This window comes from Nannospalax galili, unplaced genomic scaffold (assembly GCF_000622305.1).
Source record: "Nannospalax galili isolate Female #2095 unplaced genomic scaffold, S.galili_v1.0 scaffold45, whole genome shotgun sequence".
Classification (NCBI taxonomy): domain Eukaryota; kingdom Metazoa; phylum Chordata; class Mammalia; order Rodentia; family Spalacidae; genus Nannospalax; species Nannospalax galili.
In genome coordinates, this window is record NW_008355775.1 from 3,509,502 (window position 1) to 3,516,786 (window position 7,285).

Sequence of the window (7,285 nt, forward strand, 5' to 3'; positions counted from 1 at the left end):
ATAGCCTTTGGCATTGTTTAATGTGAGTCATCAGATCCTAGGTTTGCTAACCCCAGTACTATAAAGACACCTTTCTACAGGACTTGTTGAAATGCAGACTGCAACCTGCCCAGTCAGCCGATTACCACAGTAACTAAGCATATGCTCTTATTTGTTCAACTGGCACAATTACTATCATTATTTAAATTTTAATTTATAAATTTGCAAAGTATTATAGCTTTCATTTCTCATACTCTTGATAATCTTTTAAAATGGTGTTGAAAGTATGTAATTCATAAGTGATACAACCTGTACCTCTTGAAATGATTGCTAAAGATTTGCATATGCTTAATACACAAATCATATAACACTCAATAAATTATGAATAAAAAATCTAGTGTAACTGACTAGAGTGCAATATTTATTACAAAAACATAGCACACACCTCCAAGTGCATTTTTCTCCCAATCTCCAAAGATTATTTTTTTTTAAATCTAGTCTCATCAAAAGATATGAATGCAATATATCTAATCTTTATCAGTGATATTTGAGCCAGAAGTAGTATTTCAATAACTCACTGTGAATGATTTAAAAAAATACAGTATCCATGCTAACAGCCCCACCAATAAGGATTAGTAAGACATTATATAAAATCTATAAACTAGAACAAAAATTAAATAAAAATTAAGTATCACAAACCAATACATGCTTTTTTGTTTGTTCTTTGTTGCTGGTGTGATTTGGTTTAATTTTTGAGAAAGGATGTCACTGTTGGCCTAGACTATCTTCAAACTTGTAGTCCTCTTGCCTCAGTCTTCAAAGTGTTGGGCCTGTACCACTAGAATCAGTCAATGTATACATTTATTTGCTACTCACATAAAGCAACACTGTTCCTAAAGAAACATGAAAAGTTATCTATTGCTTTCGGGAAGCCTTAAAACTAAATTTTAGCTCATCTAGGTATATTATACAGAAAGATTTCAAAATTTTAAGTGGAAAGTTAATATTTTAACTTTGAAATAAAAATTACTTCTAACAGTTTAATATACAAATAAGAAAACTGAGTGGGTTGCCTTGTGAAGGTATGTACCTGCAGTCGCATCTACTTAGTCCCCAGATAGGAAGACCACTTGAGAGTCCAAGTGTTACACACCAAACATACCAAAACTCTAATTCGAAAGAAAAAAAAAAAAAGTGAATGATTAGGCAAATCATGAACTGTGACCTAGGAGATGTAAGCCAAATAAACCCTTTCCTCCCCAAGTTGGTATTGGTCAGAGTGTTTTGTCACAGAAATGAAGGAACAAACTAGAACACCAATATTTAACAGAATTCACTCCAAATTCGCTAACTTTCTACTTCACAAAATTCCAAATCAAAATTTGTAGAAATAATAGATTAACCTTAAGGGGCTGGAGCAATGGCTCAGTGGGTAAGAGCACTAACTGCTCTTGCAGAGGACCTGGGTTCGATTCCCAGCACCCGCATGGCAGCTAACAACCACCTGTAACTCCAGTTCCAAGGGCTCCAATGCCTTCTTCTGACCTCTGCAGGCACTGCATGACACGGCTGCACTTACATACATGCAGGCAATACACTCATACACATTTAAAAAAATAGATCAACTTTAAATACATTATACAAAAAGAAAGAAGACAGTCACTGGGAGACAAATAATGTATGACACCATATAAGATACTTAGAACAATGAAATTCACAGAGACAGGAAGGAGAAGGTGGCTAGCAGCAGGAAGGGGGAACTTCTGGAGCTTCATTACACAGCAGTATGAATGAACTTAACATTACTGAACTGCACACTTGAAATGATTAACAATGGTAAACCCAATGTTATATGCATTTTACCACAATTTTTAAAATAAGTAAATAAAAAATTGTAGAAATAGTATTTCCTAAGGGGTCGTAAGTGCTTTCATTCATTCCATTTATTTTAATATAGGACAATAAATAAATTTGCAGAGTTGACTTAGAAAGCCTCTAATCTGAAGACACACGGGGAAAAACAAAGCCAAGTTAATTAAGGTATATTACATCACTTCATATAGAACATGGATGCTTTGAAACACCATGTTTCTGGCTGTGAGCTGGTAATTGTGGCAGCCAGGTGATAGGTACAAAGAAATTCATTATATAGTTCTCCCTGGTGTTATCTGTTAGAATTTTTCATAAGACATTAAAAATAAAATAGCTGTGCAAATAAATGAGGTATGAAATTCAGCAAGGCAGCAAGAGTGATGGGAAGGACCTTGTTGGGCTTTGTACGCAGATCATATTGAAAGATAAAGCATGTAAATACTTTACAATCTACTTTTAAACTATGAATTTGATAGATACAGAGCAAAATGATGAAGAATTTGAAGAAAAGCAGTGCATATTACCCAGACAAAAAGACTCTTAGAAAAAAGGAATTGTAAAATAGTTTAAATTTATACTCAGATTACATTTAAAATTTTTACCTATATCTTTTGGAGGAAGGAGGGATTTTGTTGTTGTTACATTGATACAGGGTTTCACTCTGTAAACCAAACTCACCTAGATCTCACTATTATAGCCCAGGCTGACCTTGAAATTATGGCAATCCTCCTGCCTTAATCTCCCAAGTGCTAGGAAAACATGCACGAGCTACCATGCCTGGATGATTTTTCACTTTATATAAATTAGAAAACAACCATTAAATAATCTGTTCCTAATTTATAATGGAAACAATCAAAACGATTTCTAATGTGTTGCTATGTGTCTTTTCAAAATATAATTGAGTAGGTTTAACTGAAAATGCAAAGGATTAATGGAGGGGAGAGGCTCTTTAATTCTTCTTTAAGAATAATAAACAAAGCTAGGCATGATGGCACATGCCTATAATCTCAGCACTCAGGATGTGAAAACAGGAGGATCAGGCATTCAGAGCCCTCCTCAGTTACATAGCAAGTTTGAGGTCAGCTTGGGTAATATGCAAGTTTGTGTCAAATCAAATCAAAATAAAGAGTAACATAGAAAAATTAACTAATATTAACTGTATAAAATATAATCTCAAGAAAGCAAAATAGGGGCTAGAAAGATGGCTCAGTGGTTAAGAGCACTGGCTGCTCTTGCAGAAGAGAGAGGTTCAAATCCCAGCACCCACATGGTAGCTAACTCCAGTTCCAGAGGCTCCAGTGACCACTTCTGGCTTCTGAAGGCACTGCATAACATGGGTACACTTACATATATGCAGATATAACATAAAAATAAAGTTTATTTTTAAAAAAGAAAGTAGAGCTGGAAAGCAGACCTGGTTTCAATTCCCAGCACCCACATGGCCACTAACAACCATTCGTAACTCCAGTTCCAGGGGATCCATTGCATTCTTCTGATCTTCGTGGGCATTGCATGACACAGGTAGACTTACACACGTGTAGGCAATACACTCATACACATAAAATAAAAATAATAAAATATAAAAAAAGAAAATATTTTGTGTTTTAGTGTCTGAACGTTCTCTCTGTTTTCACAATACAAATGAAAGAAAGAAATTGAAAGGCTTGTGAGAAATTATGTTATCGATAGTCTGTGAACAGGAGATTTACAGAACTAAGATAGTAAGCTAAACAACAACAAAAACAAAATGGAACTGAGGAGATGGTTCAGTCAGTAAAATGCTTCTTACACAAGCATGAGGCCCTGAGTTCAGTTCCCCAGCACCCATATAAAAGCTGGGTACAGAAGCATGTGCCTGTAATCTTAGTACCAGGGAGATAGGGCCAAGAGGATCCCTGGTCTTGCTAGCCAGCCAGTCTAGCAGGCAAGCATAGGGAACAGCTTAGCAACCTAGGCCTCACTGGGCTCACGCACATACCTCTCTTCTAATAATGCACTTGGCATCCTACGACTCTCACCTGTATGTACTATGCATGTGTATCACTCTCTAAACAATGCACTTAGCAATCTGTCAGTCACCTAGAACCCCCACCTCCATCAAACTGCATGTACATCCCACTTCAAACAATGGAACCAGCTTCTCCTCCCCCTCAAACATAAACAGTGTCTACTCAATCATACTTTTGGTATGGGTGGGTATAGAAGGTAGGGGGATGATCTGACCTAGAATGGTTGTGGGTGCATGTTGAAATAAGGCAAACTGTGTCCTCTAACTGAACTTCTAGGAAGAGTCCATTATTTATCATTTTATGCTTCTGCATTACTTGGCATGCATATTATTAAATCTGATGCATTATGGGAAGAGACGTGCACTGAGCAAAGGTTTACATAATCTAAGCCTGGCAATCAAAATAGAGAACCACCCAAACCACACTTTAATAACCACACTCCTTCCTGAACCTCATAAAAGGAAGCATCAAACAAAAATTTAGGTCCTTGAGTACCCTCACTCACGTGGCCCAGTCACTTCTGACTGTGTATTTCTTTCTTATCTATACTACCACTTTGCTTTGAATAAAACCTTCTTGTTACATTGTAATCTGTGTGCATCTTAATTTCGATTCTTTGAATAAGATGAGAAGAACCTAGAAACATCTGGCCTAGACCCTGACTACTAGTAACAAAACTGATAAAACTGGTGAGCTTCATACTCAAGGAGAAAATAAGGTGAGGAGTGATTTTGGAAAACACCCAACATCAACCTTTTGCCTCCACAAAAAAACACCTTCATATACACAAACATGTAGACACACACGTAATACACACAAAAATTAACAAATGGAAAATTTTAGAAGGCAAGTTGAAGAGGGTTTTCTTTTGTTTTTATGGTATGGAGACCTTGTACATGCTAGGCAGGTATACTTTCCCTGAGCTACATCACCAGCCTACTGTGATATTTAATTTTCAGATACATATTTCAGAGTCCATGAGTACATAAATGTAGAACTAGATTGCTGTCACCTCTATCCAGAGAATGCTAGAGAATTTTTTATGCAATACTTGGTTTTACGAACTAAAATAAGAATATAGTACCTTTGAATGAAGATGCTTGTAGACATGTTTTATGATCTACCATAATAAACATCATTAATCATGTGGTATTAAGGAAAACATTAATGGTTCATAGAGTTTCTCCTGTCATTTTTCCTAGCAAAAAAAGACCCAATTCTAAAAACCACAAAGAAACCATAAAGTTGAATACTAAAACATTACTGCGAAAAGATAAAGTTAAAACTGATTATCCAAAACTAAGTAGAACGGAGCTTCAATTAAAGGTTGTTAGTTTAATATTTTTACTTCAAAAAACCATTTATAAAAAGCAGAGAAAAATGAATCCATAACTGAATTTGAGCCTACAATATCTAAACTTGGAGCACTCTCTTCTATTCCCTAATCCCTCTCACCTTTGTTTGCGCACATATATCTATGAAGGTCAGGAGTCCACACAGACTATCTTTATTGATCTCCACATTATTTTTCTTTAACTTTTATTTTATGTGTATGAGTGTTTTGTCTGCATGTATGTAAATGCACCTGTGGCAGGCAATGCCAGTGGAGGCCCGAAAAGGATATCAGATCCCCTGGAACTGGAGTTACAGATGGTTGTTAGTCACCATAAGCAATTACCATACAAATAATTATAAATCAAAGGGGGTCAGAAACTTATACTTGAGATGGGGGTGAGCTCAGTGGTATAGCATATGTTTAGCAGAGGCAAGGCCTTAGCTTCAATTTCTAACACCAAAAGGGAAAGGGAGGGAAGATGGAGGGGAAAAGAAGGAAAAGTATTATTAAATATTAAATCAAGCTTAAGACCTGTTATGACTATTATTTAACATGTTTCTAGTGAATCATAAAACAACAGAGAAATTCTGCAAAGAACACAACAACAAAAATGACCTCACTCCGATTAAATGATACAAGAAAAAATGAAAACTGTATAAACTAGTAGGAAAATGCAGTAAAGTGACTGGCTATAAAATGAACATGCAAAAATTAATAATTCTTTAATATAACTCATGGAAAAATATGATTGAAAGTTTAAACATAATACTAAGTAAAACTATAAATAACAGGTAATAAAAGGTACAAATAAAGTCAACTGTCTTGGACAGGAAGACAGCATTAGAGAGTGTCCAATCCTCACCAGGTATGATGGCTCATGCCTGTAATCCCACCTCAGGAAGATGAGACAGGAGGACTACTGTGAGTTCAAGGCTAATAAATTCAAAGGCAGGGCTGGACTACAGAGCAAGACCCTGTCCCAAAACAACACCAATAAATGAGCGTTTCACCACTAGAGATTTGGAACTTACCCCAAGAAACTGACCCCACACCTCACTGCCCATGAGCCATCAGTCAGAGTTTGGTGTTGGCAAATAACCCCAAAGGAGCCTAGTAACACTCTGGATTTGATCAAGACCTGCATCTCTCTGCTCAGTTCTGAATCATGAAAATCAGCCCCAAACGGTTCAAGTTTCTCAGATGCACCCAAGAAACAAGAAACAACCTGCAGAGAAGCAGGAGCCCACACATTTCATAAATCAATTAAAATGTCAAGTAGGGAAAATGTGCTTATTCTCTAAAAGAGATTTCAAGTAACTTTTAGAAGCCTTTTTTTTTTTTAGCAGAGAATTTGACTATATATATATGGACTATAAAATATAAGCTTTTCACATTGTTTCTGAATAGAATCAAGAGAAAAAACTTTTGGAATTTTTTTTTACATTAAGAAATCCTTAAATACCACAGTCCTTAATTTTCCAGAATCTGTGATTGCTTGACTAGGATTTGGTTTCAGGATTATCTTTTTACTCTCTGGACAAAAATAGTTTCCTAAGAAAATTTATAGTGTAGCCAGGTGTGGTGCCACAGGCCTGTATTCCCCCTACATGCAAAGTAGAGCAGGAAGACAGGATGTTCAAGGTCATCTTTGACTACAAAGCAAATTCAGGGTCAAACCCTGACTCAAAATAAAGAGAGGGTGTTGGGGACCCCTGCTGTTTAGAGTAGCAGTCTCCCCATGTCCGGATAGCCGCAAGCCGGCTCAGAGCAAATGGGGAGACTCCCCTTCTCAGCGGGGTGCCTTCTGCTCTCCTCCCTGACTTACTTTTGAAATGCCCGTCACAGATACACGCCCTCTGGCACAGAAACCACCAGGTTTTAATCAGGCATTGTCTGATAGTCTGATAGAAGCCCACTGCTCTATGTAAATGAAGCATTCCAGGAGCACCTATCAGCTAAGGCTTTTCTAGTGTCTCCACACTATAAATAATCCTAGTTTTACCCCAATAAAGCTGGAGCTGAATCACTGAGATCTGAGCTGAGTCACTTGTCTGAAGCTGTAACACTAAATCCTGTGATCCAGTCTCCC

At 36.8% G+C, this 7,285-nt stretch overlaps 1 protein-coding gene across 4 annotated transcripts in view; it reads right to left on the bottom strand.

The window, feature by feature from the left end:
- Window positions 1-7,285, bottom strand: part of Atg10 (autophagy related 10) — a 369,433-nt gene that overhangs the window by 347,849 nt on the left and 14,299 nt on the right. The window lies entirely within an intron of this gene.